Raw genomic sequence first — 23,168 nt, 5'->3', positions numbered from 1 at the left:
AGATTCCTCAGTCTTGGACTTCAGGCCTCCAGAACTGTAAGACAATTGATCTCTGTTGTATAAGCCACTCATTTGTGGTACTTTGTTATGGCAACTCTAGCAAAGTAATGCAAGATTTAAAGGAGTCGTTACCTGTAAAGCATTTGGAATAGTAGCTTGCATGCAGCAAGTGCTCAGTACAACTTAGCTATTATTTTTTTTAAAAAAAAAAAAAAGGTAAGGCATCCTAGTAGAATGAATATGTGAGAAGTTGGAAAGTTGGTCCGCATTAGTGGAAGCTAACGTAGCAGGTTCTATGTGTGCAAAGAAGTGTGTGGAGACCAGACTGTTCTAAGGTTGGAAATGGATCTTGTGCTGAATTCCCAACACCTACCGAGGTGCCTGAGTCGCAGCAGGCACTCACGTATCTTTGTGACAAATCATGAAATCAATCATTAAATGCTCTACATGCTATGCCAAGGACTTTGGCCTTGACAGTGTCACTCACTTGCCCCCAGAATAAACATTGTACTTTACAAAGATACATCCAGCCAGGCACAGTGGCTCACACCTGCAATCTCAGCATTTTGGGAGGCTGAGTTGGGCAGATCACTTGAGGCCAGGAGTTCAAGACAGGCCTGGCCAACATGGTAAAACCCCATCTCTACAAAAAAAAAAAAAAAAAAAAAACTCTCAGCCAGGCATGGTGGCTAACACCTGTAATCCCAGCACTTTGGGAGCCGAGGCGAGCAGATCACAAGGTCAGGAGATCAAGACCATCTGGCCAACATGGTGAAACCCCATCTCTACTAAAAAAAAAAAAAAAAAAAAATTAGCCAGACATGTTGGCACGTACCTGTAGTCCCAGCTACTCGGGAGGCTGAGGCAGGGGAATTGCTTGAACCCAGGAAGGGGAGGTTGCAATGAGCCGAGATCACATCCCTGTACTCCACCCTGGCAACAGAGGGAGACTTCATCTCAAAAAAAAAAAAGAAGAAGAAAATATATAAAAATAAAAATATACATATACCTCTTCCCCACAAAAACAAAAGGTACATCATGTCGCAGTGTAGAAAACAGATGTGGTGATGACAAGTTGTGAGGAGGGAGCATTAGGCAGATGCAACAGAAATACAGGTAAGAGAAGAGAGAGGAGCAAGCCAAGGTAGTGAGGTTCATTCAGGAGAAGTCAGCCTGCAGTGGGGAAATGTGCTGGAAACCGTAGCAGGTGTCTTGGTTAATGAGGTCAGAGTCTGCACAAGCACAACAGAGATGGACCAGAGAGGATGAACCTAGATAACATCTGAAAGGAAGAAACAAATCTTTGTCAAGAGCATATACTGAACATGAGCTAGAGAAGTGCAGTATTCAGGTTTCTGGTCCAGAAATCAGGAATGATTATTTCATCAACATAAATAGGGGGTGAGTTTCAGAGGACTGGTCCTTCCTCTTTTTGGAGGATGGGTGTTGAGATTATGTCCCAGAAGAAGCTGGCAAGATAGAAATGGAATGAGGAGAGATTTTGCTTAGGGAGTTGCCCATGTAAAAGAGACGGGACTTATCAGAACAAAAAAGCTTTCCAGAAGCAAGAGAGCTAGACAGAGTATTAAGTACATAATGACGGATGAAAGTAAGCCAAGAATGTTTAAAATATGGTGTAAAATGAAAAGTATCAAGTACTGATCAGCTAAAGTAGCAATGGCAGGGTTCTGTACTATGGAGAAGCATCTGTACTTCTAAAGAAATTTCTCAGCAAAGAATATCATGAAGGAAGGTTGAAATATGTCGTATGGTTGGCATTTCTTTGTGAAATTTTTTGTGCAATTATAAATCCAAAGAAACTAAAAATACAGTATACTGTAATTTTTACCAGAAATGAGAGCCTTCTTTACAGGTATGCAGTAATCAGTTAAGTGGCACTGTGTGTGTATGTACCATGCCCACAAATATTAAGAAGAACGAAACCAACATTTGCAGATTAGGAAACAGACATCGAATTTAGTTGACTTTCTAAAAGCTGTATCGTTAGATAGCATTTTTCTACCTTCAGTTTCTTGCATTTTTAACATTCTCTAAAATTTCTGTGTGGAAGCAGCAATCTGGTATAAACTTCTGTCTTGCCACTTACTAGCTCTCTGATTTTGAAGAAATAATTTACAATGTAGTCAGGACCTAATGATACCTTACAGCTGTTTCTCATCTATGAGACTCATTGAGTCTCATCTATTTTTTTTCAACATTCAGCATACACCTGTATGAATTGTCTGGCTGTGTAACTGTGAAAGCAACTTATAGACTGTGAGTCTCATTTTCTACTTATATAAAATGAAGAAGAAAACTCCTACTTAGAACCTTGTGAGAAATGAATGAAGTGCTGTGCCCTCTAGATTCTCCATCAGAAGCCATATTTAATGTTCACTACATGTTAATCCCACCCCAGTGGGGGTTCCAGAAAGGAAAGAGTAGAGCCAGGGATGATCCTCCCATGACCCAAGAAAAACACAGCTTGAAATCTACTTGTTGTCTGACTCTGTTAACATTAATATCAGACAAGGAAATTTAAAATCTGGTGCCACAGATGTTTCCAGAGAGCTTAAATGTCCCCGAAGATATAATGGTAAATAGAAACCAGGTTGGCATTAATATACAAAACCATCGTTAGGAATAGTAATCTTGAACAAGACCCAAAGGACTTACAGCAAAAAGAATATAAATTAAAAAGACCTTATATATCAGAGCAACTTTTATTTCAAAGCTCCTTTTTGCTTCACCCAAACTTACTCTAGGTATTATGTTTGACCAGGAAAAACCAACACTATCTATTAGATCAAAGTTAGTAGGCTAAGAGTGGTGGCTTACACCTGTAATCCTAGCTCGTTGGGAGGCTGAGGTTCGCAGATTGCCTGAGCCTAGGAATTCAAAACCATCCTGGGCAACATGGCAAAACTCCATCCCCAAAAAGAATACATAAATTAGTCAGGCACAGTGTCACATGCCTGCAGTCCCAGCTACTCAGGAGGCTGAGGTAGGAAGATCACCTGAGCCCAGGGAGGTCAAGGCTCCAGTGAGCCAAGATCACACCACTGCATTCCAGCCTGGGCAATAGAATAAGACTCCCATCCCCCGAAAACAAAGAAAAAAAGTAAACAGTGCTAATTGATGTCTCAACTTTATCCAAAGTGAGCATTTGTTTTATTAGTTTTATAGAAATTTAATTTATTTGATGGAATGAAAGAATAAAGATTTTTGGCATATAACACTAGGAAAGCTAAACCAAAATAAATTGATTTCTCCAAACAAAGAGTAACTCGGGAATTTATGCCAAAACATGTTGATAAAATATATGGCTTCAGGAACTTCCACGTAGGATATGGTAAGGTACTATGCCCACTGGAAAACTAAAATAATCTAGATAAATTATAATATAAAAACTCTTAATTATAAAGGAATCAGGGAGCTGCAGAAGTAGTGAAACCTAGATAAACTGAAATACCAAAGAGGGAAAAATAGTTTCAAAAAGAAACTCATTTTTTACTCTTGGGGCAGTTTGTGATTTTAGGCAAGAGTCAGGCTTGACCCATGCAGAGAGCTTAAGACGTATATAAAAATATTTATAGAACTAAAATGCGTGACAGCAATAACAAAAAACGTGGGAGGCTATCAATGTAGTTAGAACAGTTTCCGCAGCATTGGAGATGTGGTTAAAGCAATGCTTCGTATTAGACTGTAATAAGTCAAGTATCTATATTGTGTAACCCATAAGGTAATTACTAAAAGAACATAAAAAGTAAGTAAAACTAATAAAATAATAGAAGGAAATATGTTTGACTCATTCAAAAGAAGAGAAGAAAGGGGAAACATTTAAAAGATGGCCAAATAGAACAACAGAGTGATACAGTAAGTCTAAACCTTATTATACCAAAGTCGAATGCAAAATGTAAACAGATTAAATATTCTGAGTAAGATTATCAGATTATTTTTAAAAATCAGCAAACTAGATGCTGCATACAATAGATATACTTTAATTAGAACAAAAAAAGGATGGAAAAAAAGAAAAAAACACACCTTGATGATACCATCTCTCCTAAAAACAATATAAAAGCATGTTTTAAAGAAAGCTTGTCCAACCCATGGCCTACGTGTAGCCCAGGACAGCTTTGAATGTGGCCCAACACAAATTCATAAACTTTCTTTAAACATTATGAAATTTTTGGTGTTTTGTTTGTTTGTTTGTTTGTTTGTTTGTTTGTTTTTTGCTCTTTAACTGTTGTTAGTGTATTTTATGTGTGGCCCAAGACAATTCTTCCAGTGTGGCCCAGGGAAGCCAAAAGATTGGATTTTCTTCTTTAAACAAGAAACATGACAAGAGTTAAGGAGACCATTTCATCATGATAAAAGGAGCAATCAAAAAGAAAGACGTAACAATCCTAAATCTGTATGCACCGAACAGCACAGGTTCAAAATACGCAGAGCAGAGAAAACTGAAAAGAGAAGTAGACAAATCTCCAGTCACCGTGAGAGTCTTTAAAACATCTCTCATATCAGCTTAAAGAAAAAAAACAAGGAGTAAGTCTATAAAAGATTTGAACAGAATAATTCACAAATTTCATGAATTATCATATATAGAACTCACAAGGAAAATTACCTAAGTTGTTTGCATGCAGAGCCATATAGAAAAGTCTAACAAATGTGTTTAACTGCAATTATTTATCATATATTCTCCAATCACAATGGAATTAAGCTAAACATTAATAGCAAAATATAACTAGAAACACCCTGACTGAACATAAAACAGTACACTTCTAAATAACCCAAAATCAAAAATAAAAATATGAAATGTCAGAACTTGTGGGATACACTAAACCAGTACTCAGAGGAAAATTCTAGAAAATAGAAAACAAATATACAAGACAAAATCAAGTCCAGGCTGTGCTCAGTGGCTCACACCTGTAATCCCAGTGCTTTGGAGGCTGAGGCAAGTGGATTACCTGAGATTAGGAGTTTGAGACCAGTCTGGCCAACATGGAAAACCCCTGTCTCTACCAAAAATACAAAAATTAGCCAGATGTGGTAGCATGTGCCTGTAATCCCAGTTACTTGGGAGGCTGAGGCAGGAGAATGGCTTGAACCCAGGAGGTGGAGGTTACAGTGAACCGAGATGGCGCCATTGTCCTCTATCCTGGGTGGCAGAGCAAGACTCTTGTCTCCAAAAACTTTTAAAAAATTAAAAATCAGCAAATCCGAAAGTTTGAATGCAAACTCACATCAAGACTGTTAAGCAAAAAGATAAAAAAGAAACAAAAATTACCAATACTGGGAATAAAAAAGAGAAGATGACTGTAGCCATCAAAAATATACAAAAATATTATGAAGAACGTTATGCAACATATTTGACAATTTGAATGTAATGGACAAGTTTCCCCAAATTAAAATTTACCAAAAACAACCTAAAAAGAGGCTGAGCATGGTAGCTAATGCCTGTAATCCCAGCAGTTTGTAGACCAAGGCAGGAAGATCACTTGAGGCCCGGAATTCGAGACCAACCTGGCCAACAGTGCAAAACCCCTTTTCCACTTAAAAAAAAAAAAAAAAAAAAAAGACCTAAAAAGAAATAGAAAATCTTAACTAGCCCAATGTTTATGAAAAACAAAAAAGTTCTTCAAAACCTTTCCACAAAGAAAACTACATATCCAGATGGCTTCACTACATGTTTCCAAATATTTAAGAAAGAAAAACAATCTTACACAAATTCTTGCAGTCTTCCAGAAACAGAAATAGAAGAAATGCTTAACACCTTTTTTCTTGAGACCAGGTTTTGTCCAAAACCTGACAAGATCTTATAAGAAATTAAAATTGCAGACCAGTCTTACTCATGAGCATAAATTTTTAAATTCTTACAAAATATTAATGAATCCCACAAAAATGATATGATCATCTCAAGGGTTGCCTTTGAAAAAATTCACATTGGTTTATGATTTTTTTAAAAAATAATGTTTAGCAAACTAGGAAACTTTTTTAGTCTAGTTTAAAAAAAAATAACAGAAGGAGCTGCTGCTATAGCAAACATCTTGCTCAATGGTAAAATACTAAAAACTTTTTCATTTTTGAAATACTAAAAACATCAGTCCCACCCAGGGCATGAAGGCAAGCAAAAGAAATACTAGTCTTACAAATTAAAAGAAATCTTTTTATTCACAAATGATATGCCTGTATACCTAAAATAATATAAAAGAATTTTCAGAGAATCTATTACTATTTTTAGTGAAGGTCATCAGATATAAGGTTGGTATACAAAATTAATTGTTTTATATACCCCAGCAATAAACAATAGGAAAATTTGCAATATCATCAAAAATATCAAGTAGCAGTGTATAAATTTAAAGTAAGATAAGCAAATCCTCTGCAATGAAAACTACAAATGAGTGCCTAAGACAATTTTTTTCTCTGTATTTAAGCCCACATTAATAGAGAGATATACCATGTTCATGGATTCAAAGGCTAAATGCTATTGAAATGACATTTCCTTTCAAACTGACCCAATGGATTCAATGCAATACCATGCAAAGTCCCAATCCCAGGATGTGGGTTGGGGCAGAAATTAATATGCTGATTATAAAATTTATATGGAAATACAAGTAGCAAAAAATAGCCAAGGCAATCTTGAAGAATAAGTTATAGAACTTACACTACCATACATATATCCAGACCTACTAGAAAACTATAGTAATTGAAACTATGGTATTTGCACAAAGATAGGAAAAAACTGACCAATAAAATAAAATAGAGAATTCAGGAAGAAATCCACACATACATAGTTTCTGATTCTGACAAGGACCACATGACACATCACTATAGATGAGAAAGTATGGTCTTTCAGTAAACAATGCCAAGTTCATTGGATAAACATATTTTTAAAATGAATCCTGACCCCTCTCTTAAACCATATACAACAATTAATTCTAGATATATTACAGCAAAATATAGGAGGAAAAATCATACATATTTTAAAGAAAAACATATGAAAACATATATGTCATTGGTGTAAGCAAAGATTTTTGCAATTAGGATACAAAAGTACCACAAAAGAAAAAAAAACAGATTATATTAAAATTAAGAGTTTTGATTTATTATATGACATGATTAAGAAAGTGAAAGGCAACCCACAGAGTAGAAGATACTTATAATACAAAGACATGCTGCAGGCCCAGTACAGTGGGTCATGCCTATAATTCCAGCATCTTGGGAGGCCAAGGCAGGCAGATGACTTGAGACAAGGAGTTTGAGACCAGTGTGGGTAATAAAGCAAGATCCTGTCTTTACAAAAAAATAAAAATTAAAAAAAAAATTCGGCCAGGCGCGGTGGCTCATGCCTGTAATCCCAGCACTTTGGGAGGCCGAGGCGGGTGGATCATGAGGTCAACAGATCGAGACCATCCTGGTCAACGTGGTGAAACCCTGTCTCTACTAAAAATACAAAAAATTAGCTGGGCATGGTGGCGCGTACCTGTAATCCCAGCTACTCAGGAGGCTGAGGCAGGAGAATTGCCTGAACCCAGGAGGCGGAGGTTGCGGTGAGCCGAGATCATGCCATTGTACTCCAGCCTGGGTAACGAGAGTGAAACTCCATCTCAAAAAAAAAAAAAATTCAAGTATGTGGCACACACCTGTGGTCCCAGCAACTCAAGAGCCTGAGGCAGGATGGTCACTTGAGCCCAGAAGTTCAAGGCTGCAGTGAGCCATAATCACCCCACTGCACTCCAGCCTGGAGGACAGAGTGGTGAGATCCTGTCTCAAAACCAAAAAAAAAAAAAAAAAAAAAAAAAAAAGAAGAAGAAGAATAAAAAGAAATCCTATAATCTGTTAACAAAAGACACAAGCCAAGAATGGATAAGAGACTTGAATAAATACTTCACAGCAGAAGATATAAAAATCCCAACAAATGTATGAAAAGGTGCTCAATTAAATAGAGACATACACATTAAATTATACTTATACACATTTAATTATACTTAATTAAATAGAGATATATACATTAAATTATACAAATGTAAATTAAACACAAATTAATCAAGGAAATACAATGAAGTGCAATACAGCAACATGCCTATAAAATGGCTGAAATTAAAAGAAGAAAAATACCAAGTGTTCACAATGATGTGAAATAATTGGAACTCTCATACACAGCTGGTAGAAGTGTCAATTGGTACAACCACTTTGGAAACGAAGTATCAACTAAGGCTGAACATATATATGCCCTATGATCCAGGAGTTACATGCCTGGGTATTATCTATCCAACAGAAATGTGTTCCTCAAAAACCAAGGGCCAGAATATCCACTATTCATAGGAGCCCAAAGTTGGAAATTATCCAAACGCCCAGCAAAAGTAGAATAATAAATTATGATACATTCACAAAATGGAGTCTATACAATAATAATGAGTGAATGAGCTGCAACTATTCACGACAACATGGGTGAATCTCACAAACATAATGTGTAGCCAAAGAAGGCTGAAACAAGAGATCACATGCTAAATGATTCCATTTACATAAAGCTGAAACCCAAGTGAAATTAATCCTAGCTGTCAGATCACCCTGTGGATGGGTTTATTGATCTGGGAGTTCTGAACTACATGAGTATGTTCAGATTGTGAAAATTCTTCAAACCGTATATTTGATACATGAACATTTCTGTGTTTGGGAGTAGTGAACAACATGGGTATGTTCAGATTGTGAAAATTCTTCAAACCGTATATTTGATACATGAACATTTCTGTGTTTGGGAGTAGTGAACAACATGGGTATGTTCAGATTGTGAAAATTCTTCAAACCGTATATTTCATACATGAACATTGCTGTGTTTGGGAGTACTGGACAACATGGGTATGTTCAGATTGTGAAAATTCTTCAAACCGTATATTTCATACATGAACATTGCTGTGTTTCAATTAGAACCTAACAAAAAATGCATGACTACTGAGAGAGAGCATGTACCTAGCCCTGTAACCATTCACATGCTCTCTAAGTACCTAGTGAGCCTGTAGACAGACTCTCAGCATCTTATTCCAAGAAAGGATAATCTCCATCTGCTGATGGGCCAGTTCTGCCAGGAAAGGTGAGTGATGGGAGTTACACATATGGAACAAAGCAGAGCTTGTTCCATGCAGTCCCTACCATACTTTGCAAAGGGCAGAACTGACAGCCAGATGCAATGGCTCACACCTGTAATCCCAGGACTTTGGGAGGCTGAGGTGGGTGGTTCACGAAGTCAAGAGATCGAGACCGTCCTGGCCATCATGGTGAAACCCTGTCTCTACTAAAAATAAAAATAAAAATAATTAGCTGGGTGTGGTGGTGTGTGCCTATATTCCCAGCTAATCGGGAGGCTAAGGTGGGAGAATCCCTTGAACCTGGGAGGCAGAGACTGCAGTGAACTGAGATCACACCACTGCACTCCTGCCTGGCGACAGAGCAAGACTCCATTTAAGAAAAATTTAAAAGGGGTGATGTTATCATAACTTGCTACACACAGCTCAACTTATTCAGTTTAGGAAAATTATTAGATGGTACCAAAAGATGACTTTTCTTTAGATACCTCTTAGAGGATACAAACCGTGAGATCAGAATGGAGTGATGTCAAAAGAGCAGGACTGAAAACCTGATCTGAGGTTAAGAGAAATGAAGAGACTTTTGGACCTATTTGCCTGGGGCCCCAAAGCTAGTCTAGATAAATTCTAGAATCGTGCTTCATCATAATATGGATAATGCCTAGCTTGCAGATGACTTGAGGAGGAAAAGACAGTGTACTTTCTTTAAACTTGTTGAAAGAAAATCCTTAACCAAATTAAATTTAACTGAGTTCTACTGAGCAAAGAACAACTGGTGAACTGGGTAGCCTCTCCAGCCAAAGTAGGCTGAGAGACTCTAGCACCAGCATGTAGTGGAAGAAGATTTATGGACAGAAAAAGGAAAGTCACGCACAGAAAATGGAAATGAGGCACAGAAACAGCTGTATTGGTTACACTCAGCGCTTGCCTTATTTGACCACGATTTGAACAGTTGGCCCCTTTGGCTGGCCCAAACTCAGTAATTGGCACAAGAGTAGGTGGCAGTCTGTTTATACCTCGATTCAGGTTATAGTTCACTTTATACAGAGAAACTTTTAGGCAGAATTTAGCATATTTAAGGATACAGCTTTAGGCTGGCAGCTTTAGGCTAAACTTGATTTAACAATTTGTTATCAATAATTTTAATGTGCTATAACCAGCAAGGTGGCTCATGCCTATAAGCCCAGCACTTTGGGAGGCTGAGGCAGGTGGATCACGTAAGGTCAGTAGTTCAAGACCAGCCTGGCCAGTATGGCGAAACTCCGTCTCTACTAAAAATACAAAAATTAGCAGGGCATAGTCATGCATGCCTATAGTCCCAGCTACTCGGGAGGCTGAGGCATGACAATTGCTCGAGCCCAGGTGGCAGAGGTTGCAATGAGCCAAGGTGGTGCCACTGCACTCCAGCCTGGGTGACAGAGCCAGACCCCATCTAAAAATAAAAATAAAATAAGTCATTTTAATGAGCTGTAAATTACCTAAGAACATTGTTTCAATAGAACTGAAATGGTTTTGTTTTGCTAAATCAGAGCTGGCTGTGGCTCCATGACTTGATGAGTAAAGCGTTTAATTCTATAGATTAATAAGGTGTGACCTTTAATGCTGGCAAGCATCTTTTCTTTAGAGATGAATATCATCATTTGCCTTATATGATCCAGATTTTCTGAAAAGGTCAAGATAGTGCCTTCAGAGTACAGGAACTATTTTACTAAAGACTTCAACAAACATAGAATTGCTGCCCTCTCTTAAGAAAGGGGGGGGGGGAAGTAACTGTTAAGGAAAAAACCCAAGATATAGAGAGGACATTCGGGAATGCAGTAAAATGGAGTCCCTTTGGGGATGTGCTGCCAATGGGGCAAGGCAGTAGCAGTTAGCACTGGCCGAATCCCAGTGTCAATACCGCTCCTGCTCAGGTGATCACCAGCAAGGTCAAATGGTACTGTCTCTGTCTTATGTGAGCTGAAAACTGTCACAAGCGATTTCTCGTAAGTGTTCTAGAATCCCACTGGGGACAGTCAGAGGCAGGAAAGGCATCGCTGACTGCTGCTTCTTGGCTCAGTTACTCTACCCTTACTGCTCAGAATTCTCTGAGACTGGTCTTCTTACCTCCTCCTTACCCTCATCTTTCGCCCTCTTCTTGCTGGAAAATTGTATAGGGTTTGTGGTTCCACGATTGTTATTGAATGGACCTCTTATGCTCTCACAGAAGACCTAAATGCTGACTGCAAACAATGACGACAAATATTTTGCCCCAGGAAGCCGAAATGTCCCCTCATATGCTGCAGCGTTTAAAGAAAGAAGAAAACAAAAGGTGACCCTGTTAGTTCCTCCTAAGGCTCAGTGCATATGAAATAGTTTAAATGTGGTAGCCTAAACCATCTCTAGAGCCTGTATTAAGTCTTTATGTGATCATCAAATGCGTCATGTTCCCCTTCTATTTCCATGTAAAAGAAGAGGGAAGGCATGGTTTTAAAACAAGCCAAATTACCACTAAATTCAGCAGCCTGTTTTCATGACTTAGCTACTTGTATAAAGTATGTTTGAGTCTGCCAGTGAAAAATGTGATGTGGGTTACCAAGAAGACACACAGACACAGCACCAGGCGTAACGGCTGTAAAATTAAAATGGGATAGACTAATGATTTTTCAGAGGCTAAGATATATCATGTCCCAGCCTGTCTTCTCCTTCAGTCCCCTGTAAGATAGATGTTCCAATAATGCTAGCTGATTCAAAATTGAAATATTGTTCAAAATACACTTAGATTGATTTTAAAAAAAAAATTGTTATTCAGCCCCAGAGTGAAATGATTACTTAACTACTGAATTTACAGCCCCTAGACTGAGGGTAGAAGAGGCTCTTAACTGAACTTCAAAAAGATACCTCAGTCTGGGGTCTATCTCTTTTCATAGCTTAACCAAGCTCTAGAAGGCAGGGGGATAGAGTAAGATTATTTAGATTGATTCTACTTAAAAGATGCTAGTTTCAATAAAATCAAGCCATTAGTTATGATGGCAACCCAATTAAGCCAGTTTAACACCCTTTATCTCAGCCGCTATATTAATTGAGGAAGAAAAATAAATTGATGACCCAGCCATCATTCCTCCTTACTTCAGGTGCTCATAAAGTATCAGTCGTGTTGAAAATACTACCTACAGTTCTGTCACTGACAGAATGGCCCAGTAAAAGAACTCTCGAGATCTGGTAATAGCGTGCTGTTATAAGAGCCATCAAAGGCAGCACACTGGGCCTATTGAGATAATGGAGCCCAGTGCCATCCACTCATTGGGATGAATTCAGCTCCCCATCTTAGTTGTGCAACCATAGCGAGAGACTGAACGCTCTCTCAGCCTCAATTTCCCCACCTGAAGAAGGAAGATAATGCCGTCTGCCTGCTGGGTTGTTAAAGGACTAGAAATCGTGAATGCACAGTTCCTAGTACTCATAGCATATCAGAAATGTTTAAGTGAACTGATTTGAACGGACTTACGGACTGATCTTCTAAGCTTGTCATTCCAGAATCGTGGGTGCTGAGGCAAACTATGAAAAGGCACTTATGACCACCCCGGTGGTGATCTGAGCATTTTTCTAGGGAATGGATGGGCTGTAGAGCTCCTCACTTGGACAAGGTTGCTAAATCCAAGGAGCTGGAAAAGGTGTCCTGGGACATTGGCATCAATTTACGGAGCTTGTCTCTGGGTGAATGGGCAGGTTGAAGCCTCATGCATGACATTTCTACATTAATCAGACACATCAACCATCTTAAACAGAAAATGTTCATTCATTTTTAATGGGAAAGAAACTGATATTGACATTAAAATACTATCAGTGACACTCATCTCTACCAGCTCAGTTCATCCTGACAAAGTGTCTCTTAGCTGGTCCCCCTCTAGAGTCCCCCTTCCCCAGCTTGGTAATGGCATCGCCAACTACCCAGTCCCCAAGCAAGACCCCATCCTCCCTGAGGCTCCCACCACATCAGCCTGCTCAGCCTCCTGAAGCCAGCCCTTTACTCTTGCGTCCTGCCTGCCTTCCCCAAGGACCTCGCGTGGTCTCCGTGACAGTCCTGGCCTCCTCACTCAAGTCCATCCCTGCCCGTGCCTCTGCATCCTCTGCTTTGTACCAAAGCCGTTGTCCTGCTTTAAATTCTTTGAACTTCTCACGAAATAGCCACACCACTTCCTCCCCCTACAGCAACCTTCATCTCTCCACAAGGTATTCTCATTTCTAGCACACTCAAATGCCATCTCTTCATGAAGCCTTCTGATCTGTCCCTGGGCAGTTAATTATCCCAAGCCACAAGCGTTTTATTATCACCTCTCTTCCTGAGCTTGTAATGCCATCCCATATCTGCTTACATGTCTGTTCCTGCCATACCATTAGCGTTTCAAGAGCAGGCACCTGTACCATTGATGTTAGTGCATTTCCATCTAGGCAGAGGGTAGAGTCCCAGTAAATGATTATTGACTGAATGAAAAAAATGAAACTGTCATGTTTAAACATGGCCTCGAAATTAATTCTTTCCCTTTTTATTTTCCTTTAAAGTCAGTGAAATGGAAACAAAAAGCCAAAAAGTTGAATTTTTGTATAACAGTTTATACTATTCTCTTCTAAAATAATTTTTAAACCTAAATTCTGTGGATAATTGCTTCAGTTCTACATCAAGTATATTACACATGGAAACCTGGCATTATATTATTCACATACTTATTTTCCACCAGATTTTTGTGTTGGCTTACTATTAAAACTTTTCTATACACACACACAGAAAGAGAGAGATTTCTTAAATGAAATTGACAAGATCTCTATTAACAAAGCAATAAAAAATGATTATAAGTTTAAAAACAATGAGATTCTCAGCTTATAGAGCACTCAGTAAAAATGATTTGTAAAATACCGGTGCTGAAAAGCCATATTAAAGAGAACACAAATCATAAACAAAATAAAACCTTAGAGAGAAGACTCCTGGTTCACTGTCAGGTCTTTTTTTTCTGCTTGTATTTTAGACAGGAGGCACACGTGCAGATTTGTTATCTGGCTCACTCTCAGTTTTAAAGCAAAGGTGAAGGCACATTCAGAGCCCTGTTCAGATGACGTAAGAGATCTGGCATGGATTTGCTTGCATCTGCTTATTGAAGGTTCAACAGATGCACAGCCACCTAAAGGGAATTTGGGGCCATAAACTGTGTTACTCATGCATCCGTGCTCAAGATTGCTCAGCAACCCATAACTCAACTGTGGCTCCTCTCAGATGGGCCCATCTTCCTGATACCCTTCCAGAATTTGGGCCTCAAGCTTCCTTGGGACTCTAGCCAAGGTCTTTCTCCCTGTCCCTGGTGTGGATGCGCTGTTCCGAGTCCCAGTTCTGCAGACCCCTGCCCACCACACACTATTTTCTCCCCCAGGGTTAGATAAGGAAGCATTTGAATTTGGACACAGCCTCTACTCTTGAAACAGAAGCAAACTTACGGAAATAGAAACGTATATGATTATATTCACAGGAAGAGCCATACAATTTGTTTTTTTTTTTTCAAATCAAATTATAGGTTGATATAAAAGTGATTGTGGTTTTTGCCATTGAAAAGTAATGGTAAAAACCACAATTACTTGTGCACCATCCTAAGAATTCAAACTTCTATTGAGCATTGATCATATACCAGGACTGAGAAGAATCCTAAAGCTGAGACTGCATAGAGCTCAGAAAAGGGCTTCCTGTTTTCCCTGTTGTCTCTCCGTCTTCCTACATTTTATTCTTCACACTGACAACCTCACTTTGCACACTGTTCCCAAATAAAACCACTTGTACTCATAACTTCCAAGGTAAGACATATGCTGCATGCCTCTGGACCTACATCTGGGAATATTTGGGATAAGTGGCTAGAAAAGTCTACTGCTTTCTAAGACTTCTGAGAGCTAACTTCTGAAAGTTCGTGTTGAGATCCTATCATTCTGTCCCTATGAAAGCAACCCATCTGATATGGTTTGTCTGTGTCCCCACCCAAAATCTCATCTTAATTGTAATCCCCACATGTCAAGGGTGGGACCAGGTGGAGGTAATGGATCATGGGGGCAATTGGCCCCATGCTGTTCTTGTGGTAATGAGCCCGTCTCACGAGACCTCATTGTTTTATAAGCACCTGGCATTCCCCTGCTTGCACCCACTCCATCCTGCCGCCCTGTGAAGAAGACGCTTGCTTCTCCTTTGCCTTCCACCATGATTGTAAGTTTCCTGAGGCCTCCCCAGCAATGCTGAACTGTGAGTCAGTTAAACATTTTTCCTTTATAAATTACTCAGTCTCAGGCAGTTATGTATAGTAGCATGAGAATAGACTAATATACCATCTCACTGTGGCAAGACCAGGAATCCTATTATGCTAAGGGGACCCTCTTGGGAGACGCGTTTGGAATTGTGTCTTACTGGTCTAGAGATTTTGTAACGTGTAAATTTAGCCCTTTGTGTTCAGATGTGGATAGCAACTGATGGGGTTTGGCTGTGTCCCCACCTAACTCTTATGTTGAATTATAATAATCCCCAAGTGTAATGGGTGGGGCCAGGTGGAGTAATGGAATCCTGGGGGCAGTTTCCCCCATACTGTTCTTGTGGTAGTAAGTCTCATGAGATCTGATAGTTATATAAATGTGAGTTCTTCTGCATGAGCTCTCTTGCCTGCCGCCATATAAGATGTGACTTTTTTTCTCATTCTCCTTCTACAATGACTATGCAGAACTGTGAGTCAATGAAACCTCTTTCCTTTACAGATTACTCAGTCTTGGATATATCTTTATTAGTAGTGTGAGAATAGACTAATATAGCAGTATTATTCATAATAGAGAAAAGGTGGAAACAACTCAAATGTCCATCAGCTAGTGAGCAGATAAACAACATGGTCTATCCATACAGTGGATCATTATTTAGCCATAAAAAAGAATACAGTACTGATACACACTGCAACATGTATCAGCCTCAAAGCCATTATGCTAAGTGAAAGAATCCAGACCCAAAGTACCTACTGTAGGACTCCATTTATATTAAATGTTCAAAACAGACAAATCTGTAGGACAGAAAATTGATTAGTGGTTTCCAGGGGCTGGGAGTGGGTATGAAGAGTCAGTACAAATGAGCCCCAAAAACCTTTTTGGGGGTGATGAAATGTTCTAAACTTAGGTAGTGGTGATGGTTGCACAACTCTGTAAATTTCCCAAAAATCTGTTGTTGTAAAAGTGAAGAGTAAGAAAAAAAGTAGAATTGGAATAAATATTTTAATTTCTGTATAATTTTGAGTTTAACATGTTTTTTTCTGATTGTGATAGCAATCGTGGTTATTATAAAGAAAATTAACCGCGCGCCGGCCCTACGGAGCCGGCCGGCCGGCCTGGCTCCCCTCCCCAGCCCCGACGGGCGGGCGGACTGCCCTGAGGAGGCGGGGAGGGGAGGGTTAGGCCGGCCGGCAGGCAGGCAACGATGCCGAACTTCTGCGCTGCCCCCAACTGCACGCGGAAGAGCACGCAGTCCGACCTGGCCTTCTTCAGGTTCCCGCGGGACCCGGCTAGATGCCAGAAGTGGGTGGAGAATTGTAGGAGAGCAGACTTAGAAGATAAAACACCTGATCAGCTAAATAAACATTATCGATTCTGTGCCAAACATTTTGAGACTTCTATGATCTGTAGAACTAGTCCTTATAGGACAGTTCTTCGAGATAATGCAATACCAACAATATTTGATCTTACCAGTCATTTGAACAACCCACATAGTAGACACAGAAAACGAATAAAAGAACTGAGTGAAGACGAAATCAGGACACTGAAACAGAAAAAAATTGATGAAATTTCTGAACAGGAACAAAAACATAAAGAAACCAACAATAGCAGTGCTCAGAATCCCAGTGAAGAAGGGGGTGAAGGGCAAGATGAGGACATTTTACCTCTAACCCTTGAAGAGAAGGAAAACAAAGAATACCTAAAATCTCTATTTGAAATCTTGATTCTTATGGGAAAGCAAAATATACCTCTGGATGGACATGAAGCTGATGAAATCCCAGAAGGTCTCTTTACTCCAGATAACTTTCAAGCCCTGCTGGAGTGCCGGATAAATTCTGGTGAAGAGGTCCTGAGAAAACGCTTTGAAACAACAGCAGTTAACACATTGTTTTGTTCAAAAACACAGCAGAGGCAGATGCTAGAGATCTGTGAGAGCTGTATTCGAGAAGAAACTCTCAGGGAAGTGAGAGACTCACACTTCTTTTCCATTATCACTGATGATGTAGTGGACATAGCAGGGGAAGAGCACCTACCTGTGTTGGTGAGGTTTGTTGATGAATCTCATAACCTAAGAGAGGAATTTGTAGGTTTCCTGCCTTAGGAAGCTGATGCAGAAATTTTGGCTGTGAAATTTCACACTATGATAACTGAGAAATGGGGATTAAATATGGAGTATTGTCGTGGCCAGGCTTATATTGTGTCTAGTGGATTTTCTTCCAAAATGAAAGTTGTTGCTTCTAGACTTTTAGAGAAATATCCCCAGGCTATCTACACACTTTGCTCTTCCTGTGCCTTAAATATGTGGTTGGCAAAATCAGTACCTGTTATGGGAGTATCTGTTGCATTAGGAACAATTGAAGAAGTTTGTTCTTTTTTCCATCGATCACCACAACTGCTTTTAGAACTTGACAATGTAATTTCTGTTCTTTTTCAGAACAGTAAAGAAAGGGGTAAAGAACTGAAGGAAATCTGCCATTCTCAGTGGACAGGCAGGCATGATGCTTTTGAAATTTTAGTAGAACTCCTGCAAGCACTTGTTTTATGTTTAGATGGTATAAATAGTGACACAAATATTAGATGGAATAACTGTATAGCTGGCCGAGCATTTGTACTCTGCAGTGCAGTAACAGATTTTGATTTCATTGTTACTATTGTTGTTCTTAAAAACGTGCTATCTTTTACAAGAGCCTTTGGGAAAAATCTCCAGGGGCAAACCTCAGATGTCTTCTTTGCAGCCGGTAGCTTGACTGCAGTACTGCATTCACTTAATGAAGTGATGGAAAATATTGAAGTTTATCATGAATTTTGGTTTGAGGAAGCCACAAATTTGGCAACCAAGCTTGATATTCAAATGAAACTCCCTGGGAAATTCCGCAGAGCTCACCAGGGTAACTTGGAATCTCAGCTAACTTCTGAGAGTTACTATAAGGAAACCCTAAGTGTCCCAACAGTGGAGCACATTATTCAGGAACTTAAAGATATATTCTCAGAACAGCACCTGAAAGCTCTTAAATGCTTATCTCTGGTACCCTCAGTCATGGGACAACTCAAATTCAATACATCAGAGGAACACCATGCTGATATGTATAGAAGTGACTTACCCAATCCTGACACGCTCTCAGCCGAGCTTCACTGTTGGAGAATCAAATGGAAACACAGGGGGAAAGATATAGAGCTTCCATCCACTATCTATGAAGCCCTCCACCTGCCTGACATCAAGTTTTTTCCTAATGTGTATGCATTGCTAAAGGTCCTGTGTATTCTTCCTGTGATGAAGGTTGAAAATGAGCGGTATGAAAATGGACGAAAACGTCTTAAAGCATATTTGAGGAACACTTTGACAGACCAAAGGTCGAGTAACTTGGCTTTGCTTAACATAAATTTTGATATAAAACACGACCTGGATTTAATGGTGGACACATATATTAAACTTTATACAAATAAGTCAGAGCTTCCCACAGAGAATTCAGAAACCATGGAAAATACCTAAGAGACTTTTAAAAATAGATTTTCTTATATTTTATATTTGGAAGAAAAGCTGTAAGGTGTATGTAGGCCACTTAATCACTAAATATCTTTGCCTATAGGACTTCATTGAATACATTAGCCATTGATAATCTACCTGTTTAAATGGCCCCTATTTGAACTCTCCTGCTTTGAAGGCCTATCTGTTCTTCCAGAAGAGAACACTGAAAGTGCTATGTTTCCTTCTGTGTGATCTCTGCTGGTGGCACTCTGGAATTCTTTTAAAGTCATTTTAGACATAGCATTTATTATCACTGTGGATCTCTACTTGTTGGGTGTTATGAACTCTTTGAAGAAATATATTTTGAAGAGGTGTGGGAGGAAGAAATACATTTTATAAAATGTTATAGTGAAGCCCACAGTTGACCTTTGACTAATAGGAGTTTTAAGTATGTTAAAAATCTGTACTGGACAGTTATAAGAAATTACCGGAGAAAAGCTTGTGAGCTCGCCAAAAAAGGATTTCAGTGTAGATTCTGTCTTTCTGAAATGAACTTAAGGAACAAATGACAGTAAAAGTTTGAATGGAGGAGGCTGCCATTGTTCCACATCTCATTGTTGGCTGTTTACATTCCTTTGTGGAGCCTACATCTTCCTACGCTTTTTAGCAGGTATATGTTGAACACTTCTGTTTCATGGTTAAGACAGAATCAAAGGCCATGATTTGTCTGGTTTTTGTTTGTTTGTTTTTTGTTTTTCTGTCTTTTTCCATGACTTATCTACTGCCTCATCTTGATTTATAAGCAAAACCTGGAAACCTACAAAAATGAGTGTTGTGGTTTATCTAGAAAAATATGGAAAATATTGCTGTTATTTTTGGTGAAGAAAATCAATTTTGTATAGTTTATTTCAATCTAAATAAAATGTGAATTTTGTAAAAAAAAAAAAAAAAAGAAAATTAAAAATAGATAAATGTATTATTTTAATGTTAATTACCTAGAGAAATAATCACCACTTACATTTTTATATATGTCTGATTTTTGTCTAATCATATATAGATTTTTAAATTAGGATCACAGTATGTTTTTAGTTGTGTCTATTAATGACAAGACATAAAGCACTTATATATATTGCTACTCAACAACAGAACCTGCCAAAAAAAAAAAAATCTGTGTTTTTTAGCTAAGTGGAAATCCTGTTTGGTCAAGGTTTTGCAAGAAATAAAATCCCTCACATTCAAATAGGCCAAAACACACACACACAAATTGTAATCGTAATAGGTTTGTTGAGCAATGCACACAGCAAATCAATATACCAAGACATCAGGTTGCAGCAGAGAAACCCATTTAATCATAGCGTTCATGGAAAGGAGTCACGATCTACACCCCAAGAGAGGGTTCTTGGATCTCATGCAACAAAGAACTCAGGGTAGTCCCTCAAGTAAAGTTAAAGCAAGTTTATTAGGAAAGTGAAGGAATAAAAGAATGGCTACTCCGTAGACAGAGTAGCCCTGAGGGCTGTTGGTTGTCTAGTTTTATGGTTATTTCTTGATGCTATGCTAAACAAGGAGTGGATTATTCCTTTTTATAAAAGAACCTCCCTTTTTAGAACATGTAGGGTAACTTCCTGACATTGCCATGGCATTTGTAAACTGTCATGGTGCTGGTTGGAGTGTAGCAGTGAGGATGACCAGAGGTCACTCATTGCCATCCTGGTTTTGGTGAGTTTTAACTGGCTTCTTTACTGCTACCTGCTTTATCAGCAAGGTCTTTATGACCTTTATCTTCAGCTGACCTCCTATCTCATCCTGTGATATAGAATGCCTGACCATCTGGGAATGCAGCCCAGTAGGTCTCAGCCTCATTTTACCCAGCCCCTACCCAAGATGGAGTTGTTCTGGTTCAAACACCTCTGACAAGAGGGTCACAGAACAAGGAGATGAGAGGAAACCTCAAAGCCATCTCCCCACGGAATATGAGGTTTGGGTTTTTAAGGGCTTTGCAGTGGGCAGAAGTATGGGGATCCCTGACTGGTAGAAGAATGCAGGGTGAAGTCACAGGAAGGGGAGAGGCAGCAGCTGGATTCTCCTGCTGATCCTGTTCCTCTGTGGGAGACTTCCAACTGGTTGCTGGAATTCTGGGGAGGTATGTCTGAAAAACATCTTAAGTGATCCTTAAACAAAAGCCTATGGTTCTACAGTTAAAGATCCTGCCTATAGGAACCATGGGAATGCAAATCAATTCTTTTTTTTTTTTTTTTCTGAGACAGGGCTGGAATGCAATGGCGCCATCTCAGCTCACTGCAACCTCCACCTCCCAGTTTCAAGCAATTCTCCTGCCTCAGCCTCTTAACTAACTAGGGTTACAGCTGTGCACCACAACTCCTGGTTAATTTTTTGTATTTTTGGTAAAGATGGGGTTTTACCATGTTGGCTAGGCTGGTCTAGAACTCCTGACCTCGTAATCTGCCTGCATCCAGCTCCCAAAGTGCTGGGATTACAGACATGAGCCACCGCCCCTGGCTGCAAGTCAATTCTTAATGTCTTCTGCCCTTAATGTCAGAGATCCTATCTGGAGGAACAGTGGGGATGCAAATGGTGGAATCTAGTGCTACGGTAACTGAAAAACCAGTTAGCCACTCACCACAGTAGAGTCCAATTAACAAGATCCAGGCCTGGTACAAGAAAAGCGAATTTATTTTCGAAGCTAATTTGGAAAGGCACGGAAGGGTCCTGCTTTAAGTGAGCTGCTTTACCTTTGGAGCAAAAAGCAGACATTTTAATAAGGTTAAAGGGGAAGTGAACAAGGGCAGGAGGTCCCCCTGCTAGCCTGGTGTCTTAGCTACCGAAGAGTTGAGTTGACAGACAGTTGAGTTGGTGCCTTCCTGGGCAGAGATAAGTTGTAAAAGTGGCCAAGTGGGTGTGCTTTCAGTGTGCCCTCCCGAGGCCACCCCCAGAGATGGGAGTTTCATGGAGATGTACTTTGATCTTTTAGTTGACTGTCAATTCTGGAGGAAAGATCCCTGAGGCACATAGATGACCTTGCCTTGTGGGGAATGTCTGGTGTGGGGGAGGTAAGAGGTTATTTTGCATTTCAAAGGGGCTAAGTAGGAAGCAGGCTGAAAGGAGAAAGAGGAAGAGAAAAGAAAAGAGTAAAAAGAATTAAACCACTTCTCAGAAAAATTGGGGTACTTTTTTTGTATTGTAACCAACACAACATGTAAATAGAGAAAAAAAAAACACACACACAAAATTGTAATTGTAATAGGTCTGTTGACCAATGCACACAGCAAATCAGTATGCCAAGACAGCAGGTTGCAGCAGAGAACCAGGTTTAATCATAGTGCTAATGGAAAGAGGTCAGGATCCAGACCCCAGTATTGTAACATGTACTGGTTACAATACATGACCTATCACAGCAAGGAACTGGACCAGGGTGCAGCCTAATTAACGCTGAATTATAACTGTATTTGTATCCAGAACCTGGCATGCAAGTCCTGTCCACCCTGTGGGGATGGTTTCAAAACCTGACCCTGTTTCTCGTTGCATTCACACTCACCATATCAAAGCAATGCCGGGAGACCTACGTGTGGCTTACGCTTCTTAGAGGAGTCCTGGTTCAGTTCTACAGGCTTATACTGTAGACAGTATACACAAAGCAATATACTGTTGGCCATGGAGGTAAGGAAAGCACAGGAGACTGCTTTTTACCAGTGTTTAGTACCAACCGCAAGCACGGAAATGCTCATACTGTGACCTCTGCGACTCTGGCTCTTATGGACAGGGAGGTGCTTTACAGTTGCCAGTCCTTCCATTCACTTTATGGAATAGCCAGAAGGCTCCAGGGATGGGGATGCCCTACCATGAGGCCACAGCTCTCAAACAGGTGACATGCTTGTGACGGGAAAGGGGTCCCAATCCAGACTCCAAGAGAGGGTTCTTGGATCTCACTCAAGAAAGGACTCAGGGAGAGTTCACAGAGTACAGTGAAGGCAAGCTCATTAGGAAAGTCAAGGAATGAGGCCGGGCATGGTGGCTCACACCTGTAATCCCAGCACTTTGGGAGGCCAAGGTGGGCAGATCATGAGGTCAGGAGATGGAGACCATTCCGGCTCACAAGGTGAAACCCCAACTCTGCTAACACTATGAAAAATATTAGCTGAACATGGTGGCACACACCTGTAGTCCAAGCTACTCGGGAGGCTGAGGCAGGAGAATCAATTGAACCTGGGGGAGGCAGAGGTTGCAGTGAGCCAAGATCGCGCCATTGCACTCCTGCCTAGGCGACAGAGCAAGGGTCCATCTCAAAAAAAAAGATGAAAGAAAGAAAAGAAAAAGTGAAGGAATGAAAGAATAGCTACTCCATA

General features: G+C 39.8%; 1 protein-coding gene and 1 pseudogene across 3 annotated transcripts in view; both read left to right on the top strand.

Moving 5' to 3' along the window:
- Positions 1–23,168, top strand: part of CDH13 (cadherin 13) — a 1,266,064-nt gene that overhangs the window by 1,216,999 nt on the left and 25,897 nt on the right. The window lies entirely within an intron of this gene.
- LOC120360961 (52 kDa repressor of the inhibitor of the protein kinase pseudogene) lies at positions 16,516–19,736 on the top strand (annotated as a pseudogene).

This window comes from Saimiri boliviensis, chromosome 1 (genome assembly GCF_048565385.1).
Source record: "Saimiri boliviensis isolate mSaiBol1 chromosome 1, mSaiBol1.pri, whole genome shotgun sequence".
NCBI classification, from domain to species: Eukaryota; Metazoa; Chordata; class Mammalia; order Primates; family Cebidae; genus Saimiri; species Saimiri boliviensis.
Note: the sequence above shows the minus strand (reverse complement) of the source record. Positions and strands in the feature narration are given on the sequence as shown.